This window comes from Hyla sarda, chromosome 10 (assembly GCF_029499605.1).
Source record: "Hyla sarda isolate aHylSar1 chromosome 10, aHylSar1.hap1, whole genome shotgun sequence".
Taxonomy (NCBI): domain Eukaryota; kingdom Metazoa; phylum Chordata; class Amphibia; order Anura; family Hylidae; genus Hyla; species Hyla sarda.
Window position 1 is genome coordinate 112,449,783 of NC_079198.1, and position 18,046 is coordinate 112,467,828.

Below are 18,046 nucleotides of genomic sequence, written 5' to 3' on the forward strand. Positions count from 1 at the left end.
GATTGCCCTGGTATTGAGAACAATCTGGGGGTCATTTATAGTAACTGAGATGCTTCCTAGCTACACAATTCTAGCAGTTACAGTGACCTCCTACTGTATATCTGCAGAGAATGCACTTCTATACAGGACACGTGATAGTGCTGAGGATGTAATACAAGGCTGTGACGCTGCACACAATGGGGAGAGAAGGTTTGCAGGAGCTGGTAGAAATAACTGATGAGCAGTCAGGGCAGAATATGGGGCATCCTGAACACCTGGCCTGGTGGGGGCCTCCTGGGAGCTGCGGTGGCCGCTGCTGAAAGGAATATACTAGGCTGACATGATGGGAATGAGAAGCTGTGAATTCCAATCTCATCTGACAAACTGCTTGGAGAATCCATCAGTCAGAGCTCTGTCACGTCTTGCAGGTGTTGGACAAGTGAGAAGCCGCTTTTCATGGACGGCTCCAGCTTGCTGTTGGCTTGTTGCAGCTAGTAGGTGTGGTGTGGGGGGACAGTGGCCATGTTATGGATTGTCAGTCGTATATATCGTCACAAACTCTACTAACAAGGCTGGAACTACACAGAGAATAATAGTGATATTGTAACCATGATGTGTTACAGTTGGAACATTTACTTTTTATCCAACCATGAATTATGGTTACAAAAAAATTAAACAATTGAGCGCGAATATTGAAAACGCATATTTTTACCACAAATATCGATCGGCACTTCGCGATTTCGCGAATAGTTAGAATATAGTAATATATATTCCTAATGACGAATATTTGTTTTTTATTTTTTACAAATATGCAAATATTCGTGAATATTGGCACTCCCAGTCAGAGGACACTGATCCCTCCCTTCTTTTAGTGGAAAGATATAATCGCACATGCGCATTATATCTTTCACATTGAAAAAAGAGAACAAACATAGCGAATATGCAAATTTTGCGAACATAGGACGAATATTCTTCCATATTTTTGCAAAATATCACAAATTCGAATATGGCCCCGGCCGCTCATTACTACCCACTAAATCCATAATGCTCAATATCACACTGCAATCTATTGTGATCTTAAAAGTACCCCAGAGCTAGAAAACTGTTCAATGTGGAACCATGCACAACACTTAAGACATACCAACATGACATGACAAACACACATGTAACAATTCTTTAAGATCTTCCTTGGGTTGTGCGCATTTTCACAAACAAGGTGACTTTCTACTTTCCATGACTATTGGTCCTGAGCCACGGGGGGCCCATTGGCTTATAGCATCTTCTCCCCACGACTGAAGAATGTTGAACACCTCAGGGCCACACCGAAGGGACACAACAAGAAACAAACAGACACCTTCTGTTGCACAAAATTTCAGCCAAGGCACCTCATGCAATCCAGAAGACAATTAACAAGGACAACATAGAACAAATAGAGAGAAAATAATACATCCTGACTAAGACATTATAGATGCGGGCACGCTACCACACCCCTAAGATAAACAGCATATATATATATATATATATATATATATATATATATATATATACATATATATCTTCATGCATGGACTGGGGCACTCATACAGACTTACCAATTAGCAAACAACAATCCTAACCTGAGACAATTTTATAATATAGACACCATACACATAATGCACTAGACGTTATACATTTCTGACTACTGTACCAGACTGACTAGGTTACACATTTTTCTTATCACTAGGCAATACTGGTTAAAATACACAACTGAAAATATTGTTACATTATTGACGTAATAACAATACTATCTAGGTTACATTTCTCTCATCACTAGACAATCCTGATTAGAAATTTTTTGGCACAATTTTAAGGTACTAAAGTGGTTAGGCATAACACAAGGAAGGTATATAAAGACATAAGAAGTTCACGGTATTAAACTGGATACAAAAAGCATTGTGGGTTCTTCATGGCAAGATGCCAGGCAAATCTCTTGAATGTTGCAGAACTTATAAACTTTCAAACTGGAACTGAAGCAACAGGCTCAGATGCCTAAACAGTAAAGTTTTAACAACAGAGCTATGGTCAGCTTTTTTTCTTTTAGTTTGTAGGGTACTTGCAATGCCATTGGCGGCAGTCGCCACTCCTTCTTGGTTGGGAGAGGTGTAGTGGTGCCCTTGCTTATGCACCCGCCGGTGCATTGATAGTATGGACCCAGGACACTCTGGACAGGTGTGACCCAGATATCTGGGGACTGACTGTCACAACCACTTGGACTGAAGCAGCACTCACCACTGGGGCTGCGAAGGATGTTGGTGCCTGCTCATCCGGCCAAACCTGGCCAACAGGGGACTGTGGCACAGTGGTGGTTAGCTGCAACTTCTCACGGTGCAACATATACAGGAGCAGCCATGACCAACTCCAGTGACTCGGTAGTTGGGACAGAGAGTGGCGCCTTCCCGAGCAGCGGCATTAGGTTTTCCTCCATGTACCACAGCAGTTCTGGCTCGTCACCAAACACCCACTGTGGCAGTGGGGGCGATTTTGGTCTGGGCTGGGGCTTTGGCTTCGGACATGTAGACACCCTTTCAGGGCTGTAGTAAGAGGACAGGGTTGAGTACTCACACTTGAGTCATCCGCATTTCTGCCCAAGAACCACGCAATCGAAGTGGATGGCCAGCCAAAGTCATCTTTCACTTGTGCAGCGAGCGGACACGTCTCTTCACTGGGATGAGATTTACGGACAGAGCCGTGAACACTTCTGCGTCCGCCGCTGCAACTTGTTGAGTGTTCGCCGCCATCTTAGGACTCTCTCTCTCTCTGCATATTACCAAGTGTACTCAGGAGGCAAAGTTCTTCAGTCTTTTAGTGGGCTCCAAGAAAATGGCCACCGACAGTACTGCATCTTTGCAGCCTATTCAAGTGTCCCCTGTGCATTGGGGGAGCGGTCCTTTTGGTTCCACTTTGGACTTGGCACAGCATGTTGGTTCCACGCCTGGGGGCAGGGCTTTTTGTCTCGCAGGCTTTCTTTGCACTCTTTGTGTGGTCTCTGTTAACCCCTGCTCCTCGCTGCTTACACATGCTGATAGCAACTGATAACAGAGTCTATGGTCACGGCTTTCGCAGACAATATGGCCGACAGTACACATTTCTTATCCCCCTCTTTTTCCATAGCACCTCTTGAAATAAACACTTTCAAAGACAAAGTACCGTACAGCAGAAATGGTGCATAAATTGTTGCACACTCGTGCGCTCTTCGCAGTATAGACACAGCTCTTGGAGGTTTCACTATGAGTATGGCACACACCTGAATCGTGTTTGTGCATGCAAAAAATGATTAGACAGTCTGTGGTATGGTACGTGACTCGGGGTGATGAGATGTATCACTTTGTGATGCCAGGGCACCGTTAACCTACACAGCCCGAGGATATGACAGCTTCTCTTGGGCGGGAAACACTTGCAGAATGGCATGGTCGCTTGCTTGAAGATTTTCTTTAGGCTTCCCTTGAATCACCTCACACTCCTGCTGTCTCTCCTCCACACTGCAGCTCACACTGAGCTCTGCACACAGACTCCAAACTCCTAAACTGAATAACTCCTCCCCTACACTGCAGTTTCCCGGTACAGGACCTTGTCCTGTCCTAAGTCCCCTCAGTTAGAGTTCCTCCACTCCACAGGGCTCTCCTGCAGACCTTACCCCTTGCTCACCTCGTATAAGGCATTGTAAGTGTATGGAGTATATTGTTAATTATGTATAAAGTTGTGCAAATATATAGGACCTTCCGGGGTCATGTGATATTGTCATGTGATGTACCCAGAGTTCTCTGGGTTCAGGACCTACAGGCTTTTCCACCAATGGGCTGAAGTCCAGCCTTCTTAGTATATGAGGGGCTGTAGTCTCTAAATTCACTCTCTTGTTCCTGCACTCTCTTATCTCGTGGATTTCTGCCAAGCACAATCAGCATATAGCAATTCATCTCACCTAGGCCAAAGCCTAAGGAACCAGCAGCCACTAAAACCGTGAGTTACCAAGTTCTATCTACCAATTCCTAGTGACTACTTTTCAACTCAGAGCATATAATTAGTAGCACAGGGGCCTGCTTAAATCTCAAGACTACTAGTCCCAGCAAAGCCTGTGAGGCATCCTGCATCCCGATTACCTCAAGAGAAACTGTTTAACTGTAAAGACTGTTGCACAAGAAGTTTAAGTAAAAGTTCCAGTTATCTCATAAATCCTGCTGTGGACATTCCATTTATTTCCTGCCGTTTTTGGGCCGGGCCTCATTCAGAAAACAACCTCACCCTGGCGTCACGATAAATCAAGGGTTAATACCACCAGACCCTGTCACACCATTGCCTCACCCAGTCACCACAACACTACATATGGCCTAGCTAGTGTGGCCTCCCATAATCACATACTCTGTATCATGCCTCATAACAAATATCCTGTACATTTCTGAAAGGTAAAGGCAAAACAATATAAATTAACAGGCAAAGACTACAATTAATTTAACAGCATCACCTGAGCAGCAGGGCCGAGCACGGGTACCTGAAGCAATCATAATAAAATAAAAAAAAGATCACTAGAAAGATCTCTATATTGTCCATTCATACTTTGTGATCAAATCGCCCCTAAGTCCTCTTAAAATAACCCCAAGCTTGATAACTTTCTATTTACATATACAGTATATACTCAAGTATAAGCCGACCCGAATATAAGCCGAGGCCCCTAATTTTACCCCAAAAACCCAGGAAAAGTTATTGACTCGACTATAAGCCTAGGGTGGGAAATACATCATCCCCCCCATGTAATCATCCAGACCCCCGTCATCATCCAGACCCCCGTCATCATCCCCCCCTTCATCATCACCCCCTGTCAATCCCTTCATCAGTGGTCTTCAACCTGCGCTCCTCCAGATGTTGCAAAACTACAACTCCCAGCATGCCCGGACAGCCATCGGCTGTCCAGGCATGCTGGGAGTTGTAGTTTTGAAACCTCTGGAGGTCTGCAGGTCGAAGACCACTGCGGCCTTCGTCATCATATCCCCCCCCCTTCATCATCAACGCCTGTCAATCCCCTCATCAGTGGTCTTCAACCTGCAGACCTCCAGATGTTGCAAAACTACAACTCCCAGCATGCCCGCCCCCCCCCCCCCCTTTGTTTTGTACTCACCTCCCCTCGGCGGGAAGTTAGGGTGAGCTGGTCCGGGCCATCTATGCTGCAGGTACCGTCCGGTGGGGATGGTTAGTCGTTGCGGGCTGTTCATTTTCACCTGGGGGCCTCTTCTCCGCGCTTCGGCCCGGACTAGTGACGTTGCCTTGACGACGTGGCCGGGCCCGAAGCGCGGAGAAGAGGCCCCCCCTGGTGAAAATGGACAGCCCGCAACGACTAACCATCCCCACCGGACGGTACCTACAGCATAGATGGCCCGGACCAGCTCACCCTAACTTCCCGCCGAGGGGAGGTGAGTACAAAACAAAGGGGGGGGGGGGGGGGGCCGGATGGGCATGCTGGGAGTTGTAGTTTTGCAACATCTGGAGGTCTGCAGGTTGAAGACCACTGATGAGGGGATTGACAGGCGTTGATGATGAAGGGGGGGGGGGATATGATGACGAAGGCCGCAGTGGTCTTCGACCTGCAGACCTCCAGAGGTTTCAAAACTACAACTCCCAGCATGCCTGGACAGCCGATGGCTGTCCGGGCATGCTGGGAGTTGTAGTTTTGCAACATCTGGAGGAGCGCAGGTTGAAGACCACTGATGAAGGGATTGACAGGGGGTGATGATGAAGGGGGGGATGATGACGGGGGTCTGGATGATGACGGGGGTCTGGATGATTACATGGGGGGGATGATGTATTTCCCACCCTAGGCTTATAGTCGAGTCAATAACTTTTCCTGGGTTTTTGGGGTAAAATTAGGGGCGGTGAGTACAAAACAAAAGGGAGGGGGGCTGGATGATGATGAAGACCGCAGTGGTCTTCAACCTGCGAACCTCCAGAGGTTTCAAAACTACAACACCCAGCATGCCCGGACAGCCGATGGCTGGGAGTTGTAGTTTTGCAACATCTGGAGGTCCGCAGGTTGAAGACCAGTGATGAAGGGATTGACAGGCGGAGAGTTCACTCGAGTATAAGCCGAGGGGGGCGTTTTCAGCACGAAAAATCGTGCTGAAAAACTCAGCTTATACTCGAGTGTATACGGTATCCTCCCCTTGTCCCAGCATCCTCATTTTATGTACTAATCTTTGGTGTGGCACAGTATCAAATGTCTTGGAAAGTGCAGATACACAACATCCACAGCTTCACCCAGGTTCAGTAGAGAACTATCCTTCCCATAAAAGCTGATCAGATTAGTCTGACAGGACCGATCGCTCATAAACCTATGTTGACAGTGTGTTAGAAGGTTATTATCATTAAGATATTCCAAAATAACATCTCTTAGAAAATCATCAAATATTTTACTCACAATAGATATTAAACTCACAGGCCTGCAGTTTCCGTGATCAATTTTTGACCCTGTTTTGAATATTGGCACCACATTTGCTAAGCGCCAGCCCTTAAAAACAATCACTGTTGGTAAGGAATCTTTTAATATTAGGGATAAGGGTCAGTCTATCCCGATACCTAATTCCTACTCATTGATTTACACCTAGTTGTACAGAATAACCCGTCTATCCACAAACTTACGTGTTAGCTATGATATATACTGAAGTTAAGAATTAATGGGGAGTGATAATAATCCAGGCTTTAACCCCTTCCCGCAGAATGACTTATATAAATGGCGAGTTATGCATCTAGTTCGCGCATCCCGCCTTTTATATAAGTCATTAAGTTAATCCGGCGATGCTCGGAATTGCACTGGTTAACAGGCAGAAGTCCTGCTGTTACTGGCGGGAGACAACTTCTGCAAGCCACCCCAGGATCTTCTGTAAATGGTGCTGGTCAGCGATCACTGTGATTGGACCCTGTGGACCAATCACAGTATCTCAGCTGACTTGGGGGGGGGGGGGGGTGAAAGTTCAGATCCCCCACTCTGCCCGCCCCTAGAAGTCTGGGTACAGCGGGAGAAGATGACCCTGGGGCCAATGTGGCGGGGGGACTGGAAGCACATACCTGAGGATCGGCGCAGGCAGCAGGGACTGGGGACCGGCGGCAGACAAGTGGAGGAGGCACTGACAGACCATGCATCCTGGGAGTTGTAGTTTTGCAACAGCTGGAGGCACACAGTTTGGGAAACACTGAGTTAAGTAACAAACTCTCAGTGTTTTGCAACCAGTGTGCCTCCAGCTGTTGCATAACTACAACCCCCAGCATGCACGGACAGCCAAACATCATGCTGGAAGTTGTAGTAGTATGCCTACAGCTGTTGCATAACTACAAGTCCCAGCATGTCCTTCTGCTGTTACTGCATGCTGAGAGTTGTAGTTTTTCAACAGCTGGAAGTTTGACCCCCCCTGAGGACAGCCGAAGGGCATGTGAATGTACAGGGTACAGTCACACGGGCGGGGGTTTACAGCGAGTTTCTCACTGCAAGCTTGAAATGCAGCAAATTTTCCGCTGCAGCTAAAACTCCCAGCGGGAAACACGATAATAAAACTAAAAATACTACGCTACACCTACACAAAATAAAAAGTAAAAAACACTACATATACACACATCCCTACACAGTTACCTCCACCCCCCTCCCCAATAAAAATGAAAAACATCTGGTACGGCGCTGTTTCCAAAACGGAGCCTCCAGCTGTTGCAAAACAACAAATCCCAGTATTGCCGGACAGCCACTGACTGTCCAGGCATGCTAGGAGTTTTGCCACAGCTGGAGGCACCCTATTTGGGAATCACTGGCGTAGAATACCCCTATATCCACCCCTATGCAAATCCCTAATTTAGGCCTCAAATGCACATGGCACTCTCACTTTGGAGCCCTGTCGTATTTCAAGGCAACAGTTTAGGGCCACATATGAAGTATTTCCGTACTCGGGAGAAAATGGCTAACAAATTTTGAAGGGATTTTTCTCCTTTTACCCCTTATGAAAAGGTAAAGTTGGGGTCGGCTCCAACTTTACTCTGCGTGCACACAACAAGGCTCAGGAGTGAGAGCGCCATGTACATTTGAGGTGATTTGAACAGGGGTGGCTGATCATTACATTTGACAAACACCCACATGTGAACCCATTTTGGAAACTACACCCCTTAAGGAACGTAACAAGGGGTACAGTGAGCCTTAACTACCCACAGGTGTTTGAAGAATTTTCGTTAAAGTTGGATGTGAAAATGAAAAATTTGCATTTTTTCACTAAAATGCTGGTGTTATCCCAAATTTTTTATTTACACAAGGGGTTATAGGAAAAAAGCCTCCCAAAATTTGTAACACCATTTCTTCTGAGTAAGGAAATACCCCATATGTGGATGTAAAGTGAAGGCCATGTGCATTTACAAAGCCCCCATGGTGCCAGAATGGTGGAACCTTCCCAACATGTGACCCCATTTTTGAAACAGCACCCCTCACAGAATGTAATAAGGGGGGAGTGAGCATTTACGTCCCACAGGTGTCTGACAGATTTTTGGAACAGTGGTCCGTGAAAATGTAAAATTAATTTTTTAATTTGCACAGCCTGCTGTTCCAAAAGTCCACTGTTCTGGTAGCATGGGGGCTTTGTAAACGCACATGGGCCCCGACTTCCATTCCAAACAAATTCTCTCTCCAAAAGCCCAATGGCGCTCCTTCTTTTCTGAGCATTGTAGTTTGCCCGCAAAGCACTTTACATCCACACATGGGGTATTTCCATATTCAGAAGAAATGGGGTTACAAATTTGGGGGGGGACAATTTCTCCTATAACCTCTTGTAAAAATTGTAAATTTGGGGAAAAAAAATGCATTTTAGAGCATTTTTTTCTTTTTTAATTTACACATCCGACTTTAACAAAAAGTCGTCAAACACCTGTGGGGTGTTAAGGCTCACTGTACCCCTTGTTACGTGCCTTGAGGGGTGTAGTTTCCAAAATAGTATGCCATGTGTTTTTTTGTTTTTTTTTTGCTGTTCTGGCACCATAAATGTGACATGCCCCCCCAAAAACCATATCAGCAAAATTTGCTTTCAAAAAGCCAAATGCGGCTCCTTCTCTTCTGAGCATTGCAGTTCGCCAGCAGAGCACTTGACATCCATATATGGGGTATTTCCATACTCTTTTAGTGAAATTTTTTTTTTCTCATTTACAAATCCGAATTTAACGAAAAGTCATCAAGCACCTGTGACGTGTTAAGGCTCACTGTACCCCTTGTTACGTGCCTTGAGGGGTGTAGTTTCCAAAATAGTATGCCATCTGTTTTTTTTTTGTTTTTTTTGCTGTTCTGGCACCATAGGGGCTTCCTAAATGCAACATGCCCCCCCAAAACCATTTCAGCAAAATTCACTTTCCAAAATCCCATTGTCGCTCCTTTGCTTCTGAGCCCTCTATTGTGCACACAGAGCACTTTACATCCACATATGAGGTATTTCCTTATTTGAGAGAAATTGGGTTACACATTTTGGGGGCATTTTCTCCTTTTACTCCTTGTAAAAATTCAAGAACATGTTAGTGTAAAAAATTGAGATTTAGAATTTTCTCCTTCACTTTGCTGCTATTCCTGTGAAACACCTAAAGGGTTAATAAACATTCTGAGGGTGCGTTCCCACCTGGCATATACGCAGCATATTTCACGCTTCGCTAAATTTGTGGCAACAGCGGGAAATACGCTGCATAATCCTTCGTCACTATACACACAGGGCTTTCCGGTGGCAGCCCTTTGCGTGTAGTGAGTTTTGGAGGCGGAGCCCAGTGCTGGCGTGACTGTGATGCGCCAGGTGGGAACGCACCCTTAATATCATTAATATACTTTAAGGGGTGCAGTTTTTATAATGGGGTCATTTATGGGGTATTTCTAATATGAAGATCCCTCAAATCCACTTCAGAACTAAACTGGTCCCTGAAAAATTCGGATTTTGAAAATTTTGAGAAAAATTGGAAAATTGCTGTTGAACTTTGAAGCCCTCACTTTGAAGTCCTCACAAGCAGACAGCTTCAACATTAGAAAAATGCAAAATCTTCAAACATTTTTTGAATTTTTCACCAAGAAATGATGCAAGTATCGACAAAAATTTACCACTATGATAAAGTGGAATATGTTACGAAAAAACAATCTCAGAATCAAATTCATAAGTAAAAGCATTCCAGAGTCATTAATGCTTAAGGTGACAGTGGTCAGATGCAAAAAATGCTCTGGTCCTTAAAGCGTACCCGTCAGATCCAAGAAAATTTTTTTTTTATATATCACTCAGCACCTAATCCTGACCATGTACATCTAATTATTATGTGTCTAGCACCTTTATTTATTTTTATTACACTTTTAATTTAGCTCAATAGTCTGAATTCCTCTCAAAGGGAGGGGGCGTGGCCTCACTGTGCAGGTCTCCGCCCCTCCCTCAGTATGCTGTCTGCTCACATCTCCCCTAGCAGTAGCAAAACTACAACTCCCAACATGTCCTCACTGACAGTAGCGGGACACAAGCTGACAGTGGGAGGATTTTTCCTGCGCTCACAGCTGTCAATCAAGGAAATGTGTCCATGACATAGGTGATGATGCATGGACACAGCAGGACTAGTATGTGTCCAAGCAGGCAGGGGGCAGTTGTTTGGCTTTTTCAGTATGAAATACTGAACATTTTCTAATGAAAGCAATTGCAAAACCTATTTGTTTTGCGTGCTTTACAACAAATCAAATTTTTTTGTACCTGACAGTGCTCTTTTAAGGTCAAAATGGGCATGGTCCTTAAAGGGCTAATTATAGAGAAGTGGAGGATCCTGCATTACGGTTCAGGAATAAAATCAGAAAGCGCTGCCACAGCCCCCTCCTCAGTTCCATCCAATAAGTAATAAATGAATATATCTTCACTCGATTTTGCGGGATCCCCGGCACATCCGCTACTAGTTTATTTGTTTGACTAATGATCCTTCATAATTACATTATGATCTGCAAACAAAACAAAAACTTCTCAGCTCCAAGGACAAGAAACAAAAGAAGTAAAACGTGGCAAACTCCCCTCAGTCGTGAATTTAGAACAAACAGTCATATCTCCTAGAGACTGGGAGAGTTGGGGCACATTGCCAGAACCTGGGAACTTCCAACCTTCTCCTAAGATTAAATGTGCTGAGAGAAAGAGAGCTACAATGGGTTACTTGGTTTATTAGAGTTTAGGTGTAAGGCTGGGTTCACATCTGCAGCGGGGCTATGATCAGGGGGCATAAGCAAAGAAAAAGAGACTGCAGATCAGTTTTTTTTCTTAACTTCTGCAAAACAACGGAAACCAGATTCACCCCATTCAAAAACAATGGGACCTATCGGGACCCACTGGTGTCCATTGTGAAACAGGCTGTCCAGCTCCGTTGCTTGTGTCAGGAACGAGGTTATGTTCATATGGCATTTGGTGTTTGTGATCCCCCAGTATACATCGAGTGTATTTACAGGGTATACTAGGAAAGACATAAGAATGTCCTTTTGGCTTATGTTTGGGGACTATAGTTTATCATACAGTTTTTAACTGGCTTGAACAGATATGTTGTCCATTGAAAAACAGTGGAAGGTTAAAAACTTCATCTAACTATATTTATGATCCATTCGCAGGAACGTTAAAATTGTAGCTCCAAGGAGTGCTCCATGGTGATGGGCTGTTTAACGGCTCCTGATGCTTGTTCACATCTCTATGGGCTTTGGGCAACATATGCAACTACTGTATATGGCTGTATGCTGTACATCTGGGTTATACATTTGATGCATACAAGATGTGAACAGAACCATAGACCCACATAAAAGACGAGGTCACCGCAATAAATTGTGTACCCAACCCCCTGCCTGTACCCACCCATTTGCTGGTACCAATTTCTTGGCCTGTATCTGAACATTTGCTATTGCCTGCCCCTCTGTCTACCTCTACCCCTTTCGCTGTATCCATTCATCGTATCCCTTCCTCTGCTAGTATCCAACCATTTGCTAGAGCCCATTACAATGCTCTTATCTCTCCCTCTGCCTGCAACGTCTCCTGTTCTTACCTATTCCTGTGCACTTACTGTGCCTCTGTCTGTACCTGCCCCTTGCTCTTACCTGTCCCTCTGCCCTTCCTTACCCATCCCCCTGCCTGTACCCGCCCTTCTTCTCCCCACACTTTCTAGACTGTCTGCGGCTCTTTAGAACATTTGTATTCTGTGCATAATAGTGACTAAAATCTAATTCAACAGCTTTCTAGGTGGTTACAATACTAGACGACAGCACCTTGCAGACATCCGACTGACATCAATGTAATTACAAACTTTCCTTCTTATTCCTTTTAGAGCTTCAAGCCTGATGGGAAAAGCAACAGGTAACACAAAAATACAAAGACCTGTGCATGAGGTTTACTGACAAAACCTGGCCCGTGACCTACTCATACTTTCCAATATCAAGGGTTTTCAAAAGATAGTGGCCCTCATTTACTATTCTAAACCCGACTTGTTTTGTCGTTTTTTTTTGGCGCATCTTTGTCTGCGACATGTCGCAGACATCATGCGCCAGTCTGCGACACGATGCAACATTTTTTCCCGACGGACCCGATGTGGATTCTCCCAAACCCGAAAAAGGGGCGTAACCCGACATTTCTGAGCTTTCCCACGTATTTATAAAGGTTTCCAACCCGAATTTGTTGTATTGTTGTGGATTTTTTCCCGACAGCTCAGAGGAGTTGGAAACCAAAACCAACAAAACTCACGTGAGACAAACAGGATGCGACATAATAATAAATACCAGGGGAAAAAAGCAGTCGGGTAAGAAAGCAACATAGACTTACAACCCGATTTTCTAAGGAAATGAGGGTCAGTATGCATAAAAGACACAAGTCTGTCCAGTGCTACCTGTTGCCATGAAGTGTGCATCCAAAACAAACTCCTAAGAAAGAAGCCAATTATCCTTATGTGGTGGTAAACAGGCTAGAGGGAATGGAGCCTGCGGGTTGGCTGAGCACAGTGGTTATTGAGGATGCCACAGGATATCCTCATGCTCTGTTGAATGAGCTTAGTAGAATGTAAATCCCTTAAAGGGGTACTCCTGTGGAAAACTTTTTTTTTAAATCAACTGGTGCCAGAAAGTTAAACAGATTTGTAAATTACTTCTATTAAAAAATCTTAATCCTTCCAGTACTTATTAGCTGCTAAATACTACAAAAGAAATTCTTTTCTTTTTGGAACACAGAGCTCTCTGCTGACATCTCTGTCCATTTTAAGAACTGTCCAGAGTAGGAGAAAATCCCCATAGCAAACACATGCTGCTCTGGACAGTTCATAAAATGGACAGAGATGTCAGCAGAGAGCACTGTGCTCATGATTCAGCAGAGAGCACTGTGTTCCAAAAAGAAAAGAAGTTCCTCTGCTGCAGCTAATAAGTACTGGAAGGATTAAGATTTTTTATTGAAGTAATTTACAAATCTGTTTAACTTTCTGGCACCAGTTGATTTAAAAAAAAAAAAAAAAAAAAAAAAAAAGTTTTCCACCGGAGTACCCCTTTAATTTACCAAAAATGACCCCAAAAAACTGCTCTAAAGTCTTCACCACTAGGTGTCTCCCTTCTTTTCTTAATGCAGTTTCCTGCCCGTTGTTAGAGGAAATACATCTCTAGTATAAAGACAGCGAGATAGAACTAAGGATGTGGGGGTGAGGATTAGCTAGTGCTATGCACTTTAGAGAAAGCCTAGGCTGTGTGCATGCAAGTGAAGAGTTTCTCATCCACTAGAGGATTCGCAGTGTTCCTGAAAGGTAAACCATAGCTTAGCTGTTTCTTTCCTTTATACTCACACTGCACCCTGGAAACCCAGTACATAAATAACCTCTTCTCCCACCACATGCCATCTATAGTAATGCTCTTTAAATCACCTCCAGTACAGTGCCACCATGTACAGTCCAGCACTATGTTATGGCATATCAGAGAGGAGAAAGTGCTGTGCTTTGCCATCCAGTGATTGGCCAGAGAGGTAAGGGAGGAAGTAACTGTTCATGTACCGCTTGTAAACTGTAAAGCTCTGCTCCCATCCCCTGAAATGGAAAGAAAGAGAAATAGCTGTGCACCATGAAGGGAACTCTCAGGACCTCAATTACAGCAGTTAGAGTACTAAGTCACCACTCTGAAGGGTTAATATATCAAAACCATGTAAAAAGTATTTGAAACGACAGGTACACATTAAGTCTAGCACCACTCAATTCCACTTGCATCTCCCATAGATCCCTGCAGGCTTTCCAGGATTGACCAGTCCCTGGGATGACAAGTGAATATGGCTACATCACCTCAGTGAGTTCTGTTCAGTAATCTAGTTGTCTCTAAACTATTCTAGACAACTACACTAAGGACCCTTCCAGAAAGACCGACAGCTGCACAATACCAAACGCCAGTCTTGTTGATTGACGTTTGCTTAAAGAGCCTTTACATGGGTTGATGAGTGTGCATGCAGGGCCGCTTGAAGAATTGCTGGATTGTTTGTGTGGCCCTTTAATTTCATCATTGTCAGGAGCACATCTCCTATTTACATAGGGTAATGATTTTTTAGGCCTGCGCTAAAGATTCAGTCAGCCGACAAACATCAAAATGCTCATTCATCTATGTGGGCCAGTTATTGGAAACAGCCGTTCCTACAAATGCTTATTTGGCCAATAATTGGCCCATGTAAAGGGGGCCTAAGACAACAAAAATTCCCTGGAGAGCTCCCCATTTGCATGTGACTCTCATGGCTTTGCTCAGCAAGGTCAAGGTGACAGCTCTATCCATGGCTATCTTAGACCACAGGCCCCACATCACGCACTCTGTTTCCACTCTCCCTCAGAGAACATGCCCACACTACCCTCCAGTTCACTGACACTACTCCAGTGGACAGGCCGCAGACCTACTCAAACTCATCGACAAGTTGCGGGTCAACCTGACTTCACACAGACCATCCACACCTGGCACCAAGACATACCTTTTATCTGCTCCAGAACCACAAAACTCACATCCCCATTAGCCTCTTCCTGAGCCCTGGAATAATCCTCTTTCTATCAGCTGACAAATGAATCATTCTTGCTGTCAGTTACTATGATGACGAAAGGAGACACCAATGAATACCAAGGCTAGAAGTCTAGGAACAAAAACCATAGATACAACACGATGTCACAAGTATAAAACATACCAAAAACATGAACATCATATTGACATATATGACAGGCATGTTAACAGAGACAGCTATGTGTCCTTGTCGATGGGCAGACCCACATATCCATGCCTAGTAAAAGTGTTAGTGCTTGTTTAAAGGAGAACTCCAGAATGTAAACATTGTCCCCCATACTGCCGGCAGTAAAAAAATAAAGATGTACATACCTTCCTTCGCTCCCCCAGGGCCTACGGTAACCATCTCCGGTCTCCACCACGATCCTCTTCCTGGTTGCCGGTGGTCGGCGAGTCATACTGCGCTCAGCCAATCACCAGCCGCAGTGAAGTCCCGACTCGGCCAGCGATAGGCTGAGCGGCAGTGTTAGAACGCTTCAAGACACAAAATTCTTTACTACACCGGCACCTGCTGCCGGGCCGAAAACGACACACTGCCTGGGGGAGCAAAGGAAGGTATGTACATCTTTATTTTTTTACTGCCGGCAGTATGGGGGACAATTTTTATATTCTGGAGTTCTCCTTTAAGTCTTGTTAAGGTGCTTACTTTTACACTGCTCATACTTTGTATGGGGAGGGCTGCACAAATGATCGTTGGATTGTTTGTGTGGGCCTTAAAGGGGTATTCCGGCCCTAGACATCTTATCCCCTATCCAAAGGATAGGGGATAAGATGTCTGATCACGGGGGTCCCGCCACTGGGGACCCCCATGATCTCTCCTGCAGCACCCCCTGTCATCAGCCTCATGGAGCAAAGATCGCTCCGTCTCTGAGACTCACAATACAGGGGCCGGAGTATTGTGACTTCACGGCTCCACCCCCTCATGACGTCACGCCCTGCCCCCCCAATGCAAGTCTATGTGAGGGGGCAGGGCGGCCGTCACGCCCCCTCCATTTGGCGGGGTGTGACGTCATGAGGGGGCGGAGCCATGATGTCACAATACTCCGGCCCCTGTATCGTGAGTCATCAGAGTCATCTTCGCTCTGTGAGGCTGATGACAAGGGGTGCTGCAGGAGAGATCGCAGGGGTCCCCAGCAGCGGGATCCCTTTCGATATGACATCTTATCCGCTTTCCTTTGGATAGGGGATAAGATGTCTGGGGCCGGAGTACCCCTTTAACTTACATCACTGTCAGCCGCATATCCACTGTTAACAGCCAATGAACAATGATAACCGGAGATTAGTCTAGAGAACACTAATTTGCTCATTTGATGGCTGGGCCTGTTTAAAGGGGCAATATAAGCCCGCTTTGCCCACGATAGCTTTTATATTAGGCCCTTAAAGGGGTATTCCAGCTTTATGCATTTTATCTCCTATCCAATGGATAGGGGATAAGATGTATGATCGCAAGGATCCCGCCGCTGGGGACCCCCGTGATCTCGGTGCAGCCCCTTGCATTCTGTGCTGGGCGCTGCCTCCGAGATGGGGGACGTGATGTCAGGGTGTGGTGCCCCCTCTCATAGACATGAATGGAGGAGCATGACGACAGTAGGGACATGGCCGTGATGTCACGTCACGTCCCCATCTCCGAGGCAGAGTCCAGCACAGAATGCCGGGGGCTGCACCGAGATGGTGGGGGTCCCCAGCGGCGGGAACCCTGCAATCATACATCTTATCCCCTATCCTTTGGATAGGGGATAAGATGTATAAAGCCAGAATACCCCTTTAAGTTGACATTGCTTCCAGCCATATAAGGGGCTTGTCCTTTAACATACAGTCAGCGGGACCATTCTAGATATGGAAAGGTCAGGTTTACATGGATGTACACACATGTGTGACCATCACTTTTCCATTGTAAATCAATCACACAGGGGTTAATTATGCCTGGTACATTATCAGGGCTCCTGGGGTAGTTTTCAAGAATTACCGCCTCAAACTCATCATGACACTTTTGAAGGCTTCTTATAAGCGAGATCTTAAATCTGTCTCCTTCTTCCCTGCTGAAGAGGTCTTATAATTACTTTGTGCGCTCTATAAACAAGGATGAGCTAGAAAGGTCTTTTATCACAACTGTGCGCTATGATGTGACCGTGTCCAGACCGCGGCGGCGACTGCTTCCTGCGGGGAGACGCAACACAATTAATATCTGCAGCACTTAAATCACAGATATTATCAAATCCATACAGTGCAGAGCAAATGCGGAGGATTGAGAGTACGCCTTTATGGAACATGACCTCTGGGCCTAGCCTGGACTTAATAGTCCCTGTCCTTACGATTTGGAACTATGGTTCCTAATGGGGGGTGGGCAGAATGTATTGTTGAAGTAACGATCAGATTTGCTCATGCATTAAACAGCCAAGTTGAGAAGCACTTTTACCAAACACAATGTTACTATTGGCCACGTCTGGTATTGCATCCCATCCCATTGCAAGGGAATGTATAAGTACTGTAATACAAGACACAGACTATGGACAAGAGCTGGACTGTTTCTAGAAAAAACAATGCTGACCATTTTATCCTAATCCAGAACAACTCCTTTAGGCCCCTTGTACATAAAAAATTTCCGTGTGCATCAAGCACCGTTGAAATCAATTAGCGCTAAAACCGCGCAGTCATGGTCTGACTCCATTGACGGCAATGCATGTTCATTCTTTCGGCAGTCCAGAATTGGAATTTATTACTGTGGGAATTTTTCAAATTGAGAAATTTCTCAAAATTTCATTTATATCACCTCATAGCTGGAGAAGCTAAAGGGGTCTATTCACACAGCGGAATTTCCGCTTGAGGAATTCCGCCTCAAATTAAAGCCCATAGACTTCTATGGGATTCGGCACTCCCATTCACACTTCTGAAATCCCGCTTGAGCTTACACTTAAAAACAAGGGATCCTGTGATTTGTAGTTGGAGGGAAGGAACTCCAACAGGAAATAGAAATTTCACAAAATGAAAGCAGCAGAG

General features: G+C 45.1%; 1 long non-coding RNA gene across 1 annotated transcript in view; it reads right to left on the reverse strand.

Annotated features, from left to right (window-relative positions):
• Positions 1-18,046, reverse strand: part of LOC130294494 (uncharacterized) — a 221,478-nt gene that overhangs the window by 27,596 nt on the left and 175,836 nt on the right. The gene's annotated exons all lie outside the window — the stretch shown is intronic.